The sequence below is a fragment of the Suncus etruscus genome, chromosome 1, assembly GCF_024139225.1.
Source record: "Suncus etruscus isolate mSunEtr1 chromosome 1, mSunEtr1.pri.cur, whole genome shotgun sequence".
In the NCBI taxonomy this organism is placed as follows: domain Eukaryota; kingdom Metazoa; phylum Chordata; class Mammalia; order Eulipotyphla; family Soricidae; genus Suncus; species Suncus etruscus.
In genome coordinates, this window is record NC_064848.1 from 44766103 (window position 1) to 44790209 (window position 24107).

Consider the following 24107-nt stretch of genomic DNA (forward strand, 5'->3'; position numbering starts at 1 on the left):
AAAAACACAAAATATTCTAAAGAAATACGTGTCCATTTTATGTATCTTGAAACAGTTTGGGGTTGTCATACACAATGCACAGCTTTGGACTGTGATTACGATTCTACACTACTGAAGTTAAAAAGAGAAAACTAGATTAGTGATGTTTGAGAAGGGGTTAGAGAGTTAAGGAGTGAAAAAGAGCTTTGTAGGGGTGTGGGAAAGGGGAGAATACAAAATAAACATTCTGTGTACGGAAAACATAACATAAGAATAAGGGATATTCTGAATACATGAAATACATGAAGTACGCGCGGGGGCGTAAGCCCCCGCGCGGTTCTGTAGTTTTTGGATGCCTAGGGAGGAATTTCTCACCCCCTCCCCCCAAGGCCCGATTAACCAGGCGTGGCCCTGAAGACCCGCCTGGTGTAGGGGGAATCATGCTCTCCTGGACAAAGTGGTCAGCCCAGGGTCCTATGGCTAGCTGTCCTGCCCAGAGCCCCCATCATACCAGTCAAAAGCCCACGAAATCCTGGCATGTGGAGTGTTCTGGTCCCAGCCGAGCCTCTGTGGTTTTTGGATGCCTAGGAAGGATTTCTCACCCCCTCCCCCCAGGGCCCGATTAACCAGGCGTGGCCCTGAAGACCCGCCTGGTGTGGGGGAATCTTGTTCCCCTGGACTAAGTGGTCAGCCCAGGGGTCCTATGGCTAGCTGTCCTGCCCAGAGCCCCCAACATACCAGGCAAACACACCAAGAAATCCTGGCATTCGGAGTGTTCTGGGCCCAGCCAAGGCTCTGCAGTTTTTGGATGCCTAGGGAGGAATTTCTCACCCCCTCCCCCCAAGGCCCGATTAACCAGGCGTGGCCCTGAAGACCCGCCTGGTGTGGGGGGAATCATGCTCTCCTGGACAAAGTGGTCAGCCCAGGGTCCTATGGCTAGCTGTCCTGCCCAGAGCCCCCATCATACCAGTCAAAAGCCCACGAAATCCTGGCATGTGGAGTGTTCTGGTCCCAGCCGAGCCTCTGTGGTTTTTGGATGCCTAGGAAGGATTTCTCACCCCCTCCCCCCAGGGCCCGATTAACCAGGCGTGGCCCTGAAGACCCGCCTGGGCAAACTCTTTCAAGCCTTTGTAAAAGCTTATTTTACTTTCCAATTCTCCCCCCTCCCCCAGGACATACTCTCACTCCCATCCCATCTCGTTGCATGTAACATGTGCGTTCCCCCAGCTCCACCTAGTAGGCATTAAATTGTGCCTGAGTTCCACCTGATCTCCAAAGAGCAGGAATTCATCCCTTCCTGAGATTTGCCCAAGAAGCTGGTTGGATGGAGGCACTGTTCCTCACAGGGAAAGGAAAATCAGTCCTAATTACTATCCAAGTTCCGTCTTCTGCCTGCCCTCACAGAGAAGATTTCAGGAAGGAGAAAAATAGTGAAGATCAATTTATTTCGGAACCATTCTGTATTCATGTAAAATTGAGGCAAATTTTCCAGAGCAAGAATGCACACCAAAAGTAAACTAAAGGTATTATATATTTAGGTCGAGAAGTGGATGAAACAAATTAGAGAAATGCAGGCCTATAACTTTCAAATTAGTTTTTATAATGTTCTCAAACTGCACTGCCATCCCCTATCCCCATATACACAAGAAACAAGGTGGAGAGCTTGAAATTGCTGATTTTTTTTATATTCTAGCTTGGCCTTTGTTTCTGCACAAAGTCACTCCTAGCAGTGGGAATTGGGTAGTTTGCAGCCAAAGGAAGCCATGGACTTAGAAATCAGCCTCTGAAGGCTTTCTGGGATCTTCTCATTAAGTCTTGTATTTCCAAAGGCTTTAATACATTTTGGATGATTTGGGCTCTTATGCAAGAGCTTAAGTGGTAATGTCTTTGGTTGCCCATGATTCAACATTTCTCAATATTTTAATAAAGATGCTCAGAACAAGAAGGTAGAAGAAATGTTTACTGTAAAGTAGAAGAAAAATGAAAATGAATTCTCCATGTGAGCAGGAACTTATTATAAAACTAAGTTAAAAGTAAGGGGCCTTGTATAGGCACTTTTAATTCAAAAATTCTACAGAGTGGTCTGATTTGTTTATCTTTTCGCCATTTGCTCTAGGCATTGCCTATTATGTTAGCCTCCTGGTGAAACTAATTCAAGGCAGAATTTTAAGATCCTGGAATTACAGTTATATTTAAAAATGTAGGATGGAAGTAGTAAAAAAAAAAAATGGGACTGCCCACAGCAGCTGGCATGGAACAACTGAGGCTTCTTCCTTAAAATCCAGGCAGTCTTTCCATGTCAACACCTTCCTATTTATTTGCATGAAACAATTATATCTATGAAGAGAAGGATTAGATATTTCTCCATGGCTTCTTAAAAAATCTGTATGTAAATATTTCTCTATTTATTTATAAATAAATATGAATAATATAAATATTTACTTATATTTTAGAGAAGGGTGATAAAAAGGTGATCACTATTAACTATAAAACAGAAGATTTTGGAAAATGATTATTTTAAATATTTGGTAAATTATGAAAACTATTAAAAGTAAAAAATATTGCTTGTGCTTAGAAAATGTTGCACATCTTAAAATGAAGGATACTATGAGATCTATTTTTTATTTCAATGTAGAATCTATTTGAACATGAATAAGTTAAAATCAGTGGACTGTACTTTTAATATCTCTTAATACAAACATTGGAAGACAAGATTAGCTAGATATTTTATTTGTCATCATGTGTCTCTAGAATAAAACTGTCTAGTGTCAAGTACAAAAATTAAACAATGTCAAAGTCAGTCAGCAATAATTAGAGATCTTGGTTTTTGCACAGATCCTTGAATGAAGTCTAGGATAGAGTCTTTCTTTATTGTTCCAGAAGTTCTGCTCAGTTACAATTGTTGCAGTCAGTCTTCTGTATTTAGTGATTTTGGTTCTTGCACAGCTCAAAGAACGGAGTGTCTTCTGATTTCATCTCACTGGTAGGTGATGAGGTGGGGCAATCTGTCTTTAGGTCAAGTTGTTGCTGTTTCCTTATTGTCAGGATGTCATATGTACATGCACTGGAACAATTTTATGCCTGAGCTGTATTAGAGACCCCAGGGTGGGGGAGTTTTATTCTTTGTGCTGTTGTGAGGAACTTTGTCAGCTTTAAGTTTGGGATCCAGGGTTCAGGGCTGGATTGTCGATGTCTGATCATGTAAGGTCTAAGTCTAGTTCCCATGACAAATGTTCAGGGTGGGAGCTACCCCTAAATAAGCTTTATGGGTTCTTATCCCTAGGAGAAACATAGTTTGAATCTACTTTAATAATTATTTTTGAATGGCAGCAATGTTCAGGATTTACTCCTGGGTCTGTTGCAGGGGTCCTCAAACTTTTTAAACAGGGGGCCAGTTCACTGTCCGTCAGACTGTTGGAGGGACAGATTATAGTAAAAAAAAATTATGAACAAATTTCTATGCACACTGCATATATCTTATTTAGAAGTGAAGAAACAAAATGGGAATAAATACAATATGTGGCCCGCAGGCCATAGTTTGAGGACTCCTGGAACTTTACAGGGATCACTCAAGGTGATGTTGGGGTACCTTTGAGGGTATAAGGGTTTGAAACTAAGTCAGCTACATGCAGGGTGAGTGCTCTACCAGCTGTATAATATTGCTCTGACCTTATTCTTAAGAGAATCTATACAATCTTAAGAGAAGCTAAAACCCTTCTAAGCCTACCTATGTTCTGATTTTATTTTATGTGAAAAAAGTAGCAACAAACTCATTCTCTGAATTGATGATAATTTTTATGTTAATTCTTCAAAGCAAAATAAAAAAAAGTGTTTAATGAAATACATTTAAAGACTTAAAAAGTTTTCTTGCAAAAATGACATAAAAACATTTACTTTTTTATTTTTAATTGATAGTGAAGAACTTTATTTTGGGTCAGCACTAATTCTTCATAATGGTTTATCTGTGTTTTTCCCCCAATTATTGTATGGCATTTTTTATTTTATAAATCAAGAACTTCTATATTCAAGTTAGACACATTGAACTGTAATTTTCTTTAATATACAAAACTAAAAATAAGTTTTCAGTGGCAAAACTCCAGATGTGTTTTGTCAGATTCTTTTTACTTAATGCCTAAAGCTTTATGTATTTAAGGAAAATTTTATCCATGTGTTTTCTATTTACTTACACTTAACTCATCATTATGTGTAGTAAGAATTATTTGATGTTCAATAAGTCATTTTAACTATTTTATATTTTTATTTTATTGCCTAAATATTGGGAGATATTTTGTACCAAAAAAGCAAATTTTGCAAAGGCATTTCACTAAAAATGTTAACATATATTTAATCTCAAAATATAACGTTTGATGATAAAATCTGAAAAGAAAATTTTATGTCTTAGAACTATTCAACATTAAAATGTTGCAGAGCCAGAGCAATAATACAGAGGGTAAGATGTTTGCTTTGCATGGGCCAACCCGAGTTTAATCCTAAACATACATATGGTACCCTGAGAACTGGTAGGATTAATTCCTGAGTGCAAAGCCAGGATAATCCCTGAACATCATCTGGTGTGACCAAAACAAACAAAAATACCTAAAAACATTAATTTGCATTTATTGTTTAGAAATAATTTTGTGTCTTTCAGCTTGTATAGTTAAACACTTGTATTAAGAAATGATTTGGAGCCATAGTCTCTATAAGGATATATTGATCCCAAATATTGAGTCCAAGGAAAATCAATCACTGATTATGTACAGTTCTTGTGTGATTTCATAGATAAACTCTCCTCATCAGTACCATGTTCGGTTGTAAATATGATTGCTTTAATCTGCTCGGGCTGCTATAACAGAATATCATAGACTGAATAAATAGAATATATGCCACAAATAATTCTTTCTGGTTCTAGAGGTTAGAAAATCCAAGGTAAAGTTCTGGTAGAGCTGCTTACAGGTGAATACTTTGTTATTGATTTTCATCTGTTATCATTTGCATTGACTCTTCACATTAGAGAGAATTGGATGGGCACACTTTTGTTTTCCTAACTCCATCTCTATTTATTTTTAATTAAAACATTTTTTCAACTTCCATTTTCTCTTTTTTTTAAGTAATAATTTCTTTATTTAAGCACTGTGGTTACAGAAAATTTCATAGTTGGGTTTCAGTCATAGTATACAGTCCTTCACAGTGCAACCTTTCCCACCACCAATGTCCCCCTTTCCCTCCCAACCCCATCCCCATCCCTGCCTGTCTATGGGACAGGCATTCTGTATTCTGCATTCTCTCTCTCTCTCTCTCTCTCTCTCTCTCTCTCTCTCTCTCATAGTGGTTTGCATTATTGTCAATGAGAGGTGTCATGCATATCACTGTATCCCCTTTCAGCATCCAGTTCTTGTCCAGAGTGATCAGTTCCAACTGTCATTGTCATTGTACTTGTCGGTGCAGTTAGTATCATGTTAGTATCACTGTTCTTTCTGGCAAAGTTCATATTATAGGTTGGTACTCCTGGATAATTTATGAAGCTGCCAAAAGAGTCCCAGTATTTGAGAGATTGTTCTTAGCTGGAAATGTATATCTGTAGTCAGCAGCTTACCTGGTAATTATGATTTGAAATCTTATAGTTAATGGGGAAAAATGTGAAAGGCTATTAAATCAATGTTGTTTATATGTCAGTAGTTACAATTCTATGAACTTAAAAATATTAACTACTTTCTAGAGATTGTGGTTTCTTGCTCTGGTACAAAAACTATGAAAGCTTCAGGCATAAATGATGCTGAAAAAAAGAATAGGAAGCGAAAACCTGATTGAAAAATACTGCTAAATAAGGAAATTGGAGGCTTCCCTATAAAGTGTTTTAGGTTAATATTAATATGCAAATTTTTCTTTTGATATTATTTATATATAAAAACATAAGTGTTATATCAGACTCCAAAGTTCAAAAAAATAAAGAATATAAAGAAGATTCATTTTAGGGGTCGGAGAGATAGCATGGAGGTAAAACATTTGCCTTTCCGGCATCCCATATGGTCCTCCAAGCCTGCCAGGAGTGATTTCTGAGCATAGAGACAGGAGTAACCCCTGAGCGCTGCCGGGTGTGACCCAAAAACCAAAAAGAAAAAAAAAAAGAAGATTCATTTTTAAATCTCTTGCTGATGGGTATTGGCAGCCTGCAAGAAACATATGGGAGAAAATTCTCAAGCTTAAAGCAAAAGTGGAATGACTTTTGCACATGCTGATAAAAGTATATCCAAAGCCAGTGGTGAAGGGTAAAGAAAATGTGGGAATTAGAAATCAGTATAGGCAGGCCTAATGAGGTGGAGACAATTCTTTCCTCAGCCATGTTTTAAGGTAAATCAAAAAAGCGTTTGGATATAAGTGTGGTGGTCAAGTTTTTCCATAAGGGATTTTGTTGATACCTGCAGTGGATTCATTAGTTGTCAATGATAATTGAATCAATTCAGGGTGTTTGCCTAAAAGGGACTCTACTTTAATTCTGAATTGCCAAGTCTTAAGAAAAAAACCCAAAGTTTTAAATTGGTCAGCTGAATTGGTTTATGAATTGCTGGAAATCCCTAGACAGACTTCCATCAATTCAAAACATCATAGACAATCCTGTATTTTCAGTGGGCTTTGAGTTATTTATGAAATCCTATTGAACATCTTTTTTGCATTAATTTAGTGATATTTCTCGCTGACGTCAAGGTGATGAAAAATAACACTAAACCTTACTTGGCTGACTGCAAAGAACTTGGAACCCCACCAGACATGCTGCAGGCAATTTCTGAAAGGCAGGCAGGGGGATCTAGCATGCCTCAGAAACTACCTCAGAGATGAGCTTTGGAGATGAATAAGTATACAATTATGGGAGTCAAACAAAAAAATTAATGTCTGCCAACATTTTCTGAAAATTTACAGACATTTGAACATTGCTCACCAATGACAATAGTATGCAAGAAGTACATATAAGAAAAAAATCTGCATCTTACTTGTTTACCAAAAAAATTATTTTTTGAGGTACTCTGCTCATGATATCAATATAGATTTATTTGGCATTCTTGATAGCCCTTATGAAGAGTAACTGTGACCATTTGCATTTTATAGCTAGTGATGGTATGGTTTAGAAAGGTTGAGAAAGTGTTCATAACTGCACAGCTGATATTACTGCTATATAGGCTTATGGAGTCCATAAGTTTGTTGCAGAGTTCATGTTTTCAGTTACTGTGATTGCTGCTTCTAAAAAAAGGAAATAGCACGTTCTTTATTGGTGGAAACCTATTATCTCTCATAATAGTTATAATGACTTTCCCAGATTCTAACTTCTTGATTCTAGTTGCATGGTATAGAAAAGCTATGTAGTTCTTGTAGTTGTACAGCTGGTACTACTACAGTGTAAGCTTATGGAGTCCATAAATTTGGTGCAGAGTTCATGCTTTCAGCTACTGTGTCTGCTCCCTCTCAAATAAGGAAACAGCATTTCCTTTCATTGGTTGAAAACTATTATCTCTAATAATAATTATAATGACTTTTCCACATTCATACTTCTCCTTGATTCTAGTAGCATGTTATATCTTACAGAATTATTCTTTGGTGCATCTACTATCTGACAAGCACTGATAGAAGAAACAAAGACCTGCCACTAGTAATATTACTTAATGGAATAATATTGGTGTTCTGTCTTGAGCAGTTGAGTTCTTGATTCCAGCACAAGTTGAGATTATAAATAGGAATGACTTCTATTGCTTAAATGGATCACAGGCCTTTATGAAAAATTTATAGATATACAAATTATATAGTCAATAGTGTAGTTCTTTCAAGAAACCAATAGCTTAAGGAAATGTAAGAAGCATAAATTGAGAGTAAAAATGAGGATAGTTTCTGCATAGCATTTTCTTCTAGAGACATACATTCTTTTGGAATAAAATTATATTTGCTTCCATAATATGAACTTTTCTAACAATATTTGCTTCTGGTATTAAGACATTTTGTTATTGTCTCATATTTGTTTTGAAAATATACCGAGCCATTTAACACATTGATTGGGTGTGATGTTCTGTGGATGCTATTGTAGAATAACCTAACCACTTTTTCAAATTAACAATACCCCTAGTAGTCATATAGCTTGTTATAGAGGAAGCTTGTACTTTATTTAAAATATGACTCATTTGCTGGTAAAAAGAATAGGCTACTTTCATTATGATTATTAAAATACCCTATGCTAGTTCAGTTTTGTTTCTTCAGACTCCGGATTTCAACTATTTGATACTTAATATTAGATTTTTAATTGATAACTCAAATTTAAAATGTTTCAACCTTCCTCATTATAATTGATAGTAAGTCCACTCTTCCCATTGATGGAGTCTAAAATACCAAAACATTTTGCCTTAATTTCTTTAGATTCTACCTTTCATCTCATCTAGAACTAAGTCTCAATTTTAACTTCAGAATATATCCAACAGTAAATTTTATAGTCCTTTTTTATTTTTATGAACCACCAGCTCTGTTGTAGGTACTCCTACTGAGTGAAATTCTTTTCTTCTTTTTTTGTTTTTGTTTTTGGGGGCACAGCCGTTTGATGCTCAGGGGTTACTCCTGGCTAAGCGCTCAGAAATTGCCCCTGGCTTGGGGGGGACCATATGGGATGCTGGGGGATCGAACCGCAGTCCTTCCTTGGCTAGCGCTTGCAAGGCAGACACCTTACCTCTAGTGCCACCTCGCTGGCCCCGGAGTGAAATTCTTTTAATTACAAGTACAAGAAGCATGCCGCTGCTTCTGATATGTCAGGGACACACTGCCTTACAGACAGTATAAATCGAAAGATTCCACTATCAGAGAAGCATTTCTCTCAGTTATCCACCAATGATAGATATCTTCAGTTTCTTTTCATCTTATCTGAAAGATGATATGTCACGTTTTAATAACATTCACCATGGGCATCATATTTAAAATAAGACTTTCAATGTTCCTCATTTTTCCAATGGTATTTGTCACCTAAAAATGATAGAATATCTGATTACATTTATCATTTGGTGTCTGTTTTTCATCTTAAAATTATTTATCCTTTGGCAAGAGATCTTTTTCTGCTTTGTTTACTGCAGCACCCTAAAGTGTCTATAGAAGTGCCAAGCACATGGTAGATAGTAAATGTTGAATTAAACGTTTAAAAAGACCAAATCTTAAAGTTCATTGTTATATTGCATTGCTCTAAGGAAATCATCTTTAAATACTTTGTTTCCCCCATTTCTTCAAGCTTATGATACGTAAGTGTATAATACACATTTGCTTTAGATGTAGTTTGCTTTAAAATTTAAGTAAAATTTTGCATTCTTTAAAATTCCATTTAAAATTCCATTCCCAACACAGTTCTGTAAATAACATTCACTGTTTAATTAAATCCATCATGAGTGTATCATTATCTAAACACAAAAATAAACTTCCTTAGAAGCAGCTGGCAGGTAGGGCGGGATTTGCTTCATTCACAAGTTCCCAAAATAGTCTTTTCATTCTAAGAGAAAAAAATGGTTACTTGCTTTTTTGTTTTGTTTTGGGCCACAACTGGCTATGCTCAGGGCTTATTCCTGGCTTGGTGCTCAGAGTTCCCCACTGATGGGCTCAGAGGACCACATAGGATGCTAGGAATCAAGGCCATTGAGCCCTGTGCAAGACAAGTACCTTCCTGCTGTACTGTCTTTCTGGCCCCGCTTTTTGATTAAAGTAAAAGAGAGCTGTTATTGATATTTAGAAGTGGATAAATAGTCAACAATTAAGTATCACTCAATAATCTGTATTAAAGAACACATTTTTCTGGAAAAAGAATTCCAGCCTTGTCTAAGGAAAACTTCTCCCTAATTTGATTTAAGATATTGAGCAATACACAGTCCTTGAAGCTATGAGTATTCTAGGACATGGATATAAAGTTTTCCACCTTTGTTTGAACATTTGAGCACATGGGCATCTGGACTCAATCCTGTTGTTAGGAACATCCCTACATGAAAGTTCCCGGTCATTACTCATAATCTGATTTGGTATGCTTAGAGGAGTGGGCCAGCCAGCATTCATTTGGAAATCGCCTTTAATAGAGGAGATGGAAAAAAAAAAAAAGATAAACATAGAAACAGCATGGCCAAGTGTTAAAATCACAAGTGAGGATGGCACAACTTTATCTTTCTGTGCAGAGCAGTTAGGATCAGCTGGGTCTTAAAATGTTGCAGTGTAATTTGTACTGTCAGTTTGATACAGAGTGAAGGGAATTGCTATAAAATATAATTCATACATATTTATTGAAAATTGCAGTTGATTTGAGGGTACCATTATTTCTATGTTGTCCAGAAGTCATGGTTTCTTAGCTGAGGTAGTAAAAACTGCAAAGCATGTCACTTCCACTTTATCAGTTCCTTGATTTCTGACTAGTTTTTTTAATGTAGTAGGCATTTTTTGTTGTTTATGAGGGACATTGTGGATTTGTTGAGAACATAAGAATCAGGCTGTCTCTAATATATACCTGTTGTGTGACTTTGAGCAAAGTATTTAATATGCAGTTAGTGTATCAAATGGGAATGGCCATCACAGTTCATGAATTTGTTACCATGGTTAGAGCTAATATTTAAAAAGGATCCAGTATAAATAGAGATGTTTGCAATTTTTTCTGTAAGCAATTACTGTTATGATGCTCTTGTAGGGATAGGCTAGATATTATTAATATTTTACCTATTAATTAGTTATGGCCTTTTTAATGGCTTGATCATATATTTGTTTTCTTTCTTTTATATAGTATTTCATGATAAAATAGAGTCCTTCTTAAAACTTTTAAGTGATTTCTTTTCAGAACTATCTTGGTCAAAAAACTGACTTGGTAGAATGTGAAATAACACATTGCTAGATACAGAGTTTATCTAGTATATTTGTGCATGAAGGGGGCTGACTTTTTTTCTTGACCTCAACACTGCATAATAATAAAAAGATATATGTAATGTGTTTTTTAAATGTGAGAGATCAAAGACTCCTAATAAATTTTTGTCAATTCAGAACCCAAACAATTATTCATAGATTTATTCCTATATATGTAATTTTTGTCCATTTAACTTGCTATCTATTTTTATGTATGTTCCCAGACCAGCTTAAACACATCAATTTTATGAACTTACAGTTCTTAAGAGTCAGGAATCCAGGAGTAGTATAGTTGGGAAACTCTTAGTGACTTAGAGAGATTCTCTCTAAAGCTTCAGCCAAGAATTGGACTGGGGTTTATAGACACTTAAGAACTTGACTATACTCAAGGATCCCCTTTCAAGTTCACTGAGAAGATTGTTGGCAAGAGAAGTTAGTTCCTCACTATGTGATCTTCTGATCACATCATAGCAGTTGATGTCCCTCAAATGAAAAATCCAAAGAGCAGTAAGACTATAAAATGGAGAACCAAGAGTCTTTTATAACTTAGTCACAAAGTTAAAAGTACCAGTTTTTCTCAGTTCTATTGATAACATACTAATTCTGTTACAGTCTGAGAGAGGAGAATGGTAGTGTTACCACAGGAAGAAAGTCTCTGCAGACCATTTCGGGGGACAGAGTCATAGTATAATATATATATATATATATATATTATAATATATATGTATATATATAATTATGTATATAATTGTGTACTGGATTTCTTTATCCAACCAAACCCCATGCACGGCTCCACATTTATTCGTTCCAATTAAAAAATCACTTAGGTAACAGGGTTTCAATAATATTCAAGCATTTGACATTGACTTATACAGTTGCTGTATACTCCTGCAACCAATGTTCCCTGAACTTCCCCCATATCTGTGTCACCTCTAATTTTACATTACATTCTTGCTCCCAACTATCCTCCCATTATTTGTTGATAATTATGGTTTTAGTACATACTGTTAACTCTTTTAACCCCATATACTTGAGGCCCTCCATTTATGTTTCTGTTACTTTCTAGTAATATATATGTTCTTCCCACCACTTCCTGCCTCAAACCTTGCACTACAGTCTGTATTCCAATTTCCAAGCTTTATTATATATTGATACTTTCTAAACCCTTGACTTGTTTCTCTCTATACTATTAATGAGTCCTATATTGTAAAGTTACTGAATCTTTTGATCAGCATGATACCTGTAATTCCATCTAAGTTGCTATGAACTTCATGACTACATAAACTATATGATTTTGTCCTAGAGGCTGATAGAATTCCACTGGGAATATATATCACATCTTTTATTTATTTTTTTTAAATATGGAACGCTTCACGAATTTGCTTGTCATCCTTGCGCAGGGGCCATGCTAATCTTCTCTGTATCGTTCCAATTTTAGTATATGTGCTGCCGAAGCGAGCACTATATCACATCTTTTAAATCAGTACATCTGCTGTTGAACATGTGGATTGTTTCTTTATTCTGGCAGCCTTGCTAGGAGTTACAGTGAATATAGATGTGTATATCTCTCTTTAAGTTAATGTTTATATGTTTGGGGTAATAAAGACCTAGGAGTGATAGTGGGATGAATGGAAAATCCATTCTCACTCTTTTTGAGAAATCTCCGAATCATTTCACATATAGGTTGGATTAGATGGCATTTTATATAACAATGAGTAAGAGTTTCTGTTTCTTAACCTCCCTGACAACATTAGTTGTTTATCAGTTTTTTGACATATGTATTTCTCATGGTATGAAGTGATATATCATTATAATTTTGATTTTTGTTCTCCCTAATACTAAGTGCTAATGAGCAATAGTTCATATTTGCTATCACAGTTATTTTCATGAAAATTTCTAGTCATCATTAATCTCCATTTTTGAGTTATTTTGTGTTTCAAAAACTTGGTGCTTTATAGATTATATATGTTATATATAAATTATATATGTTATATATGTTTTCCCTGTCAGTTAAATATCTATTTATTTTAGTCTGAGTTTTTTTTTTCTTTTTGGTTTTTGAGCCACACCCATTTGATACTCAGGGGTTACTCCTGGCTATGTGCTCAGAAATCGCCCCTGGCTTGGGGGGACCATATGGGACTCTGGGGAATTGAACCGTGGTCTGTCCTATGCTAGTGCTTGCAAGGCAGATACCTTACCTCTAGCACCACCTTCCTGGCCCCAGGCTGAGTTTCTTATGCCAAGCAGAAATTTTCAGATTCATATAGTCCCACCTGCTTACTTTTTCATTTGTTAACTCAGTAATAAATAATAAAATTTGTGTAAAATTTGTCTAGCCATTTTACAAATAAAGGTATGATTATAAAATAGTTGAGTTAAAACAAAATGATAAAAGTTAGACCTAGAAGCCTAATTTCTTCATTTATCTTTGAAATAATGCCTGTATGCAGACATTACTGTGTATATATATATATATATCTACAACACCACATATACCAGAAACACAGAATATTAGTCCTGCCTTAAATAAATCCAGAGTCTGCATTTCATACTAAACCTCCAATAATTGATGTACATATTGTGCTACAAGATGCAATACTAAATATGCTTAGATTATTTCAATCATAGAATAAAATGTCCTGAATATTGATAAAGGAATGGAGCTAAAAGTGTTATTGAAAGTGTTTGTTAATTGTACCTTCTCATTTATTAACCTATTCTTGCCAAATTAATTCTTTCTATCAATACCCTATATAGATTTATAGCATAAGTCTTCAAAATATGAGTCTCTGTATTGCCTCACAAGAAAATAGGTAGAATATTGCAAAACAACAACAAGATCAACAAACAACAACCACCTTGTTTTGAGATAAAGTTTGTTTTTATCTATGGCAAATGGAATGGAACAAAACTTCCAAAACCACAGTTTCCTCTATGATAAAGATATAGTTTTGAAGGACATTAACTGGTATTTACAGGATGTCAGCAGAGACTTTCTTTCTGTTTTGCCTAAAACAAATTCAGACAATTCTCATAAAGGAAAGGCCCATGTGTAAAATTCAGCCATGTATTTGAAACTGCTTTGAATACATGGTAGTTATATCAGTTTACATTGACTGTTTTTTGTGGTATAAATAAATTGTATTGGCCTTTATTGGCATTAGAATTATAGGGTCAGTTCCTAGAGTTTGGGATATTTTCAGTAAAATTAGTATATTGTCTTCAGGCTATTAAACAAACCATTAAAATGCACCTCTTCTTTTATACCAAAGTAATGTTAACATATAGTATATAGGCACTTGTGAAATTAGAAGTCCTACAGAAATATGAGACTATTAAAAACTGGTATCATCTATTAGCATTTTGATCAGTGTTTTTTATGGTATGCCTTATGTATGTGTATTATATGTATAGTATATAGATTACATACCCAGAGAAATCAGACAAGAGGAAAAAACATAAACTCTCTGTTATGAGGAATGAAAAAATTGAAGTTGCAGCACCTTTTTTTACTATATAAAGTTATGAACTTCCAAAATTGTTATCAATTTCAAGGGAGTCATTTCTTGGTATCTAAACACTATCAAATTGATTTTACACACAGTGTTTGAAACCATTGCAACTCATATAGCATTGGGAACATTTCATCACTGCAAAAAACAAACTATTACAATGAATTGATATTACTATTTCTTCACGCTTCAACCTCAAATAACCTGTAACTTAATTTTTGTCTCTAAGGATTGGTCTATTATGGCCATTTATTTTGATTTAATTATACTAAATGGAATAGTTTGTCTAGAATATCATTCACTGCATAATGTTTTTAAGATTTATCTATATTACACTATTAATCAATATTCCATATATTTTATTGCATGATAATATCATCTATAGCTAAACCTAACATTATTAAGGTACCCATTAGTAATTTCATAAATATGTTCGTTATTTCCACTTTTGAGGTATTATAAGAAATAAACCATGAACATTTAGGCATAAATTTTGATATGCAGGGTGTTCTGACTCCTCTGGTCCTGTGCCAACCCCTGACCCCCATCATGGCATTTCCCCATCACCAGCATTCCGTGGTGAAGAAGCCTCGGGTGCAGCCCCCCTCAAGACTGAGGAGGGTTTCAGCTTGCTGGTCCCGTGAAGGGAGAAAAAGAGCAACAGGAAGTAATTGAGCATGTTGATGAAGTCTAAAATGAAATAGAAATACTTAAGAAACAATCCAGTGAGGATATTTTGAAAGTAGAATGGAATATAACAAACTCCACCATCATTTTTTCAGAAGAGGTAGGAATTGATCGACAAAATCCCCAATTTTTGTAATAACATTTGTTACAACATGTAACAACATTAGTCAACCATCCAAAGTGTCAACCAAGATTTGGGGAAGAGCATGGAGAAGTGCTACATTGGTTGACAAGAGTTGAAGTGACAGAGTTTCAAGTTATTAAATCAGCTTACAGAATAAATTTTTATTTTGATAAAATAAACCCTTATTCTGAAAATAAATTTCTCTCCAAAGAATTTCATCTGGAATGGCTAAAGAAACTGTGATACATATACACAATGGAATATTATGCAGCCATCAGAAGAGATGCAGTCATGAAATTTTCCTATATGTGGATGTACATTGAATCTACTATGCTGAGTGAAATAAGTAAGAGGGAGGAGATAGACACAGAATAGTCTCAGTCATCTATGGGTTTTAAAAAAATTAATGACATTATTGTAATAAGGCTAGAGACAATAGAGTTAAGGGCCAGAAGGACCGACTCACAATATAAAGATCACCATAAAGAGTAATGAGTGCAGTTAGGGAAATACCTACACTTCCACCTAGCATGACAATGACAATGAATGAGAGAAGTAGAATGCCTGTCTCGAATACAGACAGGGGTGGGGGAGGAAGAAGGGGGCATTGGTGGTGGGAAGGTTGCACTGGTGAAGGGGGGTGTTCTGCTTATGACTGAAACCCAACTATAATCATGCTTGTAATTATGGTGCTTAAATAAAGATTTTATTAAAAACTAATTTCATCTGAATGAGAGCGGTGATCCATCTTCTAATGCCACTGAAATCAAATAAAAATCTTGAAAGGATTTGACAAAAAATGTAATATGCAGAATAAGACCAGAAGGAAGAGACAGCACGAGGAACCCAAGTTTCTTCACCTGGTTCACTGACCACTCTGATGCTGAGGCAGATGAGTTAGGCGAGGTTTATCAAGGATGACATTTGGCCAAATCCTTTACAATACTACTTGGATCCTGACATGGATGATGAAGAAGGAGAAGAAGAATAAGATGATGATGAAGAGGAAGAAGGATTGAAAAATATTGATGAAGAAGGGTATGAAGATGAAAAACAAGAACATGAAAATGATGATGAAGGAAAGAGAGGGGGATGAATGAGAAGACTACTAAGGAACACAGATGGTTTCCGATCTCTTCTCATTTCCTCCAATACCTGGGAGCAAGTTGCAGTCCTTTTCTTTCTTCTCCCATCCCTGCCCATCTTGTGCTCAGTCTCCCTGTTTTCGAGATCTCTTTTCTCCTTTACACCATGGTTCTCAAGTTAATTTGGGGAAGTACAGTGAACAGAATTGCGTTGGGGAAAAAGATCTCTACCGCTTTCTGTTCCAAATTTGCTTTATCCTTCTTGTCTCTGCAAAAACTATGTAATAAACACCACCGTGCTCTGTGGGGAAAAAGAATATGCCCCCTTCGCTGTGCTGTGCTGGAAACCAGAGGGTGCTAGGCTCCTGTGTTGCAGTGCATAGAATCCTAGCATTTTCTTTCTTTCTCTGTATATCGGGCTAAGAGATCACACTCTGTCTCTATGTGAATATGGACATTTTAGCATTTACCAACATGTATCTGTCTACACTCTTTTGTTTAAAAAAAATAAAAACTTCAAAAAAATAAAGGGGGGGTTACAGAAAGGCAGCAAAAGGGTGGGTTTGAGGTGTTTAGGTGGGTTAAGTGGGCATTTTGACAACATGGATTTTACTTGGCATATCTAAATGTGATGTTTAACGGACATCCTTGCAATTTAAAATGAACTTTTAAAATAGAATTCTCTCCTAATGATGACTTGAGCCCTGCCACTCGATGGGAGAATCAGCAGAACCTATAGGAACTTATTTGGAATTGACATTCTCTATTGTAATTTTGTTTATGTTTATTTTTTTAATTTTCATTCTGTTTCACTGGAAAGGAAAGATGTTGAGTTTTAAACGTTAAAAAGTATACAAGTTGCTTTGTGAAAGTAAAACTAAATGTGTAAAAATATTGAATGGACATTCATTTTTAATTATTTTTATTTATGTGTAATGCTATGTCTGAAATCACGCTGAAAAAAACACTGTATTTAACTCCATGTTTAGCTATTTAATACATTGCCAAACATGCTTTCAAATATACTATATATTTAAAACAGTTCTAGTCTTGATACCAGAGGACTCCAGTTTTTCTACATTATTTTTGACATATTAACTTTTACCTTTAAATTTTATCCAATACACTTGGTGAGTAAAAATCATTGAAGTTTTGGTTTGCATTTTTCTACTGACTACTGATATTGGCCAGAATTTTATGTATCTACTAGCTTTTATATATTTTGGGGGAAATTATATTCAAATATTTTATCCAAACTTACTTGTCTTATTATTTTTAATTATAATTTTATATAGTCTGTATTCCAGACCACTTTTTAATGTTCTTTATGTATTTTATATACTACATCCTTGTCAGAAATATAATATCTAACCATTTTCTTCTGTAGCTAGTCATTTCACTTTGTTGTCAGTATCATTTTGCAAGAAATTCTAAATTTTGATCAAGATCAAGTATATGATATATGTGCATAACAAAAATAACACACAAAGTTCATAAAATTAAGGTCCTACTTGAACAGGATTTTATATGGGTAAATATTTAAATCAGATGTGTGATTTCCCCCCCAGATGTGTGATTTTTAATGGGGGCCACACCCGTTTGATGTTCAGGGGTTACTCCTGCCTATGTGCTCAGAAATTGTTCCTGGCTTGGAGGGACCATATGGGATGCCGGGGGATCGAACCGTGGTCTGTCCTAGGCTAGCACTTGCAAGGCAGACAGACACCTTACTTCTAGCGCCACTGCTCCAGCCCCCAGTTGTGTGATTTTTAAGATAAATTATTTCAGAGAAAAATTAAAATTTATTTGAAAGCATAATTAATTTATTTGCAGTGCAAAACGCAGACCAGTAAACTCATTCTTAATGCCTTTTAATGTAGTTTTCCAGTCTAAGTTCTCTTCTAAATTCTCACCTTTTTTTGGTCTATACATATGAAAATTTCCTAGTGTTTAATATTATAAACAGTTTTGTACTTAGGAAGATTAGAATTTTATTCTCTTGTGTCTCTTAGAGGAACTCATTGTTCCAGACTGGTATTACTTGGAGAGAAAAATGTTTCTCATCCTCAAATCAATTATAATGTCTTGTTAAAACAATTGATACAGTACAATTAATAATTTCTTTGATTGCTTGTACTCTTTTTATTTTACTTTGTTTTATTTTTTGTTTCATTTGGGCCATACCCAGTGATACTCAGGGGTTACTCCTGGCTATGTGTTCAGAAATTGCTCCTGACTCAGGAGATCTTATGGGATGCCAGGGATCGAACCAAGGTTCGTCCTAGGTCAGCCGCATGCAAGGCAAACACCCTACCTCTGTGTTAATGCTCCAGCCCCTGCTTGTACTTTTTTATGTGATGCCTAATAGATCACTACCAAGTCTAATATTATGCATATTCACACCTGTGTTTTTCTCTAATAGTTTTAGTTTTTGTCTTTAATACATTTTTAATGTTCTGTAACAGAAAATTAGTATCGTTTTATATATAGAAATAGAGTATCCACAAGCTATTTGTTTAAATGTCATTTGTTACTTTTCTTTTAGTCAAAGTGTGACTAATTGCATCAGACAAATTTTTCAAATGCATCTTGAGTATGACCCTCACATCATAAGGGACCTTGCTTGTTGTTCTTCCCCAGAGCTTGATAGAGAACCATTCTTGGAACCACTTGTGCCATGTTGAATGCTTCCTAATTGCACAATGAATATTATTATAAACTATTTCACAGTTATGATCAATATTGAATTACACAAAGTATTCAAGTGATTTTTTTGGCGGGGGAGTTGTTTTGTGGCCACCCCTAGTGGTGCTCAGGATTTACTTTTGGGTTTATCAGGGATTAATCCTGGGATGCTGCTGAACGAGGTAGTGACAAAGATTGAATCAGATTTGCTGCATGTAAGGCAAGTGCCTTATCCTCTGTATTATATCATTGGTTCACAAGTAATCTCATTAAGATGTGTCTCTTGAATATGAATACAACCAGAAAACTGCACAACTCATAAGTGTGGTGAATTACAGCAAAATAAACATACTTGTATAAAATTCACACTGATAGAGCACTCAAGGGTTTTCTCTACAATCCCCTTTTTTATGAACTATTCTTATCACTCCTCCCTTTTAGTAATGAGGGTTTCAACATACCCTCCTTCCAGAAGTTCCTTAATTTTTCAATTTTCTGGATCAATACATTTTTAAATACTTTTTTTTTTTTTTTGGTTTTTTTTTTTGGGCCACACCCTGTGATGCTCAGGGGTTACTCCTGGCTATGCGCTCAGAAGTTGCTCCTGGCTTCTTGGGGGACCATATGGGACGCCGAGGGATTGAACCGTGATCCGTCCTAGGCTAGCGCAGGCACCTTACCTCCAGCGCCACCGCCCGGCCCCATTTTTAAATACTTTTAAAACTCACTTGGCATTGTATACATCACATTGTTTTCCTCTGTTTACAAGTTTACATCTCTTTTGTTGTGTTCACTTCACAATGAAGACTAGTCAAAACTTACAGCATTTGATAAATTTTTGAGGGATGATATTAGGTGATGTCATTTTAAATCTTTGGAGAAAAAATTATTTAATTTCAAACTCAAATTATAACTTCTTAGAAAACTGAAAGCAGCAGTAATTATGTAGAATGACATAGAAATGGGTGGATGAGATAGATAAACCATGATTTATATAAATAATATTAAAATGTTTTAAACACTGTATGTGAATTTTAATTGGTATCTTTGAGTCTTTTAACGTTTTGAAGATTAAGCTTGAGGATGCAAAGAAAGTTGTTGAAAACCTTGATTGTGACAAATTGTTTTTGTGTGAGAAGATACAAGGAATTTCCTATACTAGATATGTAATTTTATCATCATTAGCTTGCATGGTCATAGTCAGTGTCTTTGCCAACTCAGATGGGAAAGCAAAGTAACAAGGGGGATATTACAAACTGTATGTCCTTTAAAATGGTACATCCACCAGGGAGGTATCTAGGCACTTTAACGACAACATCACAGTATGTAACCAGGGATCATGCTAATAATGTGTGACACATGGCACAGCTGTGAGAGTTCTATGCCAGGCAGCCAGAGTGAGCAAATGGGAAAGCATGTGGAGGCAACCATTTAGACATGAGGAGAAGCTCAAGTTGCTAATAGGAAGAAAACAGGTTTTAAAGCACAGAAAAATTGCTCTGTCATTTATTATCTGGATTGACAAAAGAATTGTACTATACTATATCCCTGATGCAATAGCAATGGAAACTGGATGCACATGTAATGTGAATGGGTGAAATTGGATTGTGTTAAGTTAAGTTAAATTTGAACAGTGTGTTGATGTCTGTAAGTAGACGTATGCATGTACGCACATATACACGTACACAGTAATAGATAAAATAAAATGAAACTACCATTTTAATTTAAAGCCAAGTATTTCTCTAGCTTGGAGAACTTGAATGTAGTATGTCCAATTTAAAGGTTTGGCATTCTTCATGTAAAACATACTTATGTTTTGTAATCGTGTTTTAAGAAGTCTTTGCTGTCAATGCTAAGAAGATTAGTGGTCTTTGGACTGGTGGGGAGGATAGAGAAATTCTTGTCAGTTAAGTTGCCTATACAGAGCTAGAAATGGTCAACAGGAAACTGGCAAGTTCTCAGAATTGCTATTTGAAGCAGAAACTAGAAGCATAACACCATTTTTTTTTTTGCCCACAGCAGCGGGAGCCTTCTATATATCTATATAGATATATATAGATAAGTGCTATATATTGTTTGGACCTTTACTCCTGTTTAGAAAAGATATTTATAATTAGATTAGAGTTTAAGTAGTGAGTATTCTGGCAACTTACATTTAGTTGACAAGTTTATTAATGACTATCAACTTTTATTTATTTAAGTTTTATCTATTGGATGACATCTTGCATAAAGATGTCAAGTACTATGTGCCATTAGAGAGCAAAAAGCTAACTAATCATATTACATGTAAAATATAGTTTAAATTTTTGAAGGATTCTATTAAATTATTTAGAGGACATGGCCTTAGAAAATCAGATGATTACTTTATATTGTTTTTTATTGTGGGTACCAAACTTCACAGAGTTTTTGGGGATGGGGAGCACATATGTAATAGGATAGAGAACTCAGGACTTTACATATGCAAGGAGTCTCTGTAGCAGTTGATTCTAATCTAAATGCCATTTTATATTTTTTATCAGTTACTGCTCAGGTTTATGGAATTGCATTTATAAACATAGTACCAGTGATAGCATGTCTGATTTGTTCTAAATTGTCCCAAATATTTTGAGACATACAAATGCTCTATGAGAAACACCTCTCTCCAATCTTATCTACTATATTCCTTTTGCTACATTGCTAATAATAATAGTTAAGAAAGAATTATTTAAAGCTATAAAATAATCCTGATATTCTTATTTTAACAAACAGAGTAATATTTTGTGGACCTTACTAAAAGAAACCTATGCTATAAGATTTCCTTTTAAAAAGCAAAATTTTGAGGAAAATTTGCAAAACTTTGCACTGTTTCACTTTTATTTATTTTATATCTCTTTTAAAGATGGGGACATTGGAGTCCAGAGTGGAACATGACTTGTTGTGGCAGAGATGAGACTGGAAGCAGTCAAGCCATTTATGGATACTCTAGCATCTGCTTTTTTTTTTTTACTTTGGGGGAAGAAGTGACACTCTAAAGCAATGCCTTGGAGTGACACACTGTGTAGCTTGGCTAACAAAAACAGTTTAAATTTGTGACCCAGTTATGGTACCGGTGACCAGATCTCCTTCATTTCAGAGGCCATGTGGTGCAAGTGATAGAACTCAATTTCTTCCATATGCCAATTAAGGACCAGTAGACTCTAAATTATCTCATAAGCTCTTTCCTCCTTTCTTTTCTCATTATATTTTTAAACTTGTGAAGGTATATGTCTCTTGATTGTATAAATTTATAGATACAGGTTGGGGCTATATATGTGAAGATGTAAGAATGGATAAGTTGGAGTGAGTAAGAAATGGCTGACTGTGGGGACTGCCAGGTGAAGTGCTGATTGCTTCACCTGCAGAATCTCCACCTTGCTGTGCTTATTCTGAGGAAACTGAGGATCTGAAGGGAGCCCTGTCCTGTGCTTCTCTGTCTTTTCTGAATCCTTGAAGCTCTCCTCAGAGCCCTGGGAAGCAAAACCCAAAAAAACTGCATTCTGAAGCTACCCAGCGAGTGAGTGAGTGAGTGAGTGAGTGAGTGAGTGAGTGAGTGAGTAAGAAATGGCTGACTTTACAAGCCCAGAAAGGGGAAGCCGCTGAACTCTGCTGGAACTCAGATGCTAGCACCCCTATCTACCTGTCTTCTGTGTTGTACTCCATTTTCGGCCTGATTTCATCCTGTGTGTGGCTCATCTGCTGATGGCTCACATTCCCTGGGGCCTTCCCTGGAGGTGAGTTTACAAGCCCAGAATGGGTGGAGCCAGAGGAGCACGGCTGCTCTGCTTCCTTCTCGGCCATGCACATCATTTATCAATGAATACAAGCACAACATGTAGAAAAACCCACAATACAAGTGTGACAATGGGGAAACAATGCAGGCCAGCACCAGACATAGAGAATGACGATGGCAACTCTGATGAGTTGAACATGAACAACCAACTAGTCAGTCTCTCAGATAAGAAGTTTAAAGTCGCAATATGGAAGATGTTCAAAGAACTCAAAGAAAGTATAGAAGAGAACACTAATAAGAATCAAAAGAGTATGAAGATAGAAATCAGAAAACTGCAAACTGAAATTTCAGGTCAAATAACAGGTCTGAAAAACTCAGTAGATGAATTGAAGAAAAACATGGTTGAGCTTTCCCATGGGTTAACAGCAGCTGAGGATAGAATTAGAACACTGGAAGATGAGATGAATAAAAATTCCATACAGCAGAAGAAATTGGAAAAAAGCCTTAAAGCAAATGATCAAACAATGGAAAATTACTCAAAGAATGGGAACAGATAAAAATAGAAGTCTATGATAAGCTCAACAGAAACAACTTAAGAATCATTGGAATCCGAGAGCATAAAAACCGGCTAACCTTTGCAAAAGCTGGCTCCCTGTGTGTGACACCAGGCGGGGAAAATCCGCGAAAGTACACCGGCCCAGTGGGGCTCAGCTGTGAAAGACTGTGAGTGTGACCTGTCTATGTCTGTCTACTGTCCTCTTGCGTGAAACTCTTGCGAGTGGGGCAAAAAGAGCCTCCAGAAACCTCGCTCGCCCAGACGCCATTTTCAGGGAGGGATTCCGAGCATAAAAACCGGCTAACCTTTGTAAAAGCTGGCTCCCTGTGTGTGACACCAGGCGGGGAAAATCCGCAAAAGTACACCGGCCCAGTGGGGCTCAGCTGTGAAAGACTGTGAGTGTGACCTGTCTATGTCTGTCTACTGTCCTCTTGCGTGAAACTCTTGCGAGTGGGGCAAAAAGAGCCTCCAGAAACCTCGCTCGCCCAGACGCCATTTTCAGGGAGGGACTTCAGAGCATAAAAACCGGCTAACCTTTGCAAAAGCTGGCTCCCTGTGTGTGACACCAGGCGGGGAAAATCCGCGAAAGTACACCGGCCCAGTGGGGCTCAGCTGTGAAAGACTGTGAGTGTGACCTGTCTATGTCTGTCTACTGTCCTCTTGCGTGAAACTCTTGCGAGTGGAGCAAAAAGAGGCTCAGAGGAGCACGGCCGCTCCGCTTCACTACGCGGCCGTGCACTCTTTCTAAGGAAAGAACTCCATTGCAACAAGAAGGAAAATCACACTAAGAACGGCGCTATATCACAGAAGCAAACATTTCTCTCTGGACTGTCTTCTCTGTTGC

General features: G+C 36.2%; 1 non-coding gene and 1 pseudogene across 1 annotated transcript; one reads left to right on the top strand and one right to left on the bottom strand.

Moving 5' to 3' along the window:
- LOC126002664 (protein SET-like) overlaps window positions 1-16285 on the top strand; it is a 74984-nt pseudogene extending 58699 nt beyond the window's left edge.
- Window positions 12219-12325, bottom strand: LOC125996586 (U6 spliceosomal RNA). Its single transcript, XR_007491296.1, has one exon. It is a non-coding gene; the product is annotated as a U6 spliceosomal RNA (small nuclear RNA).
- Window positions 16286-24107: the final 7822 nt, after the last annotated feature.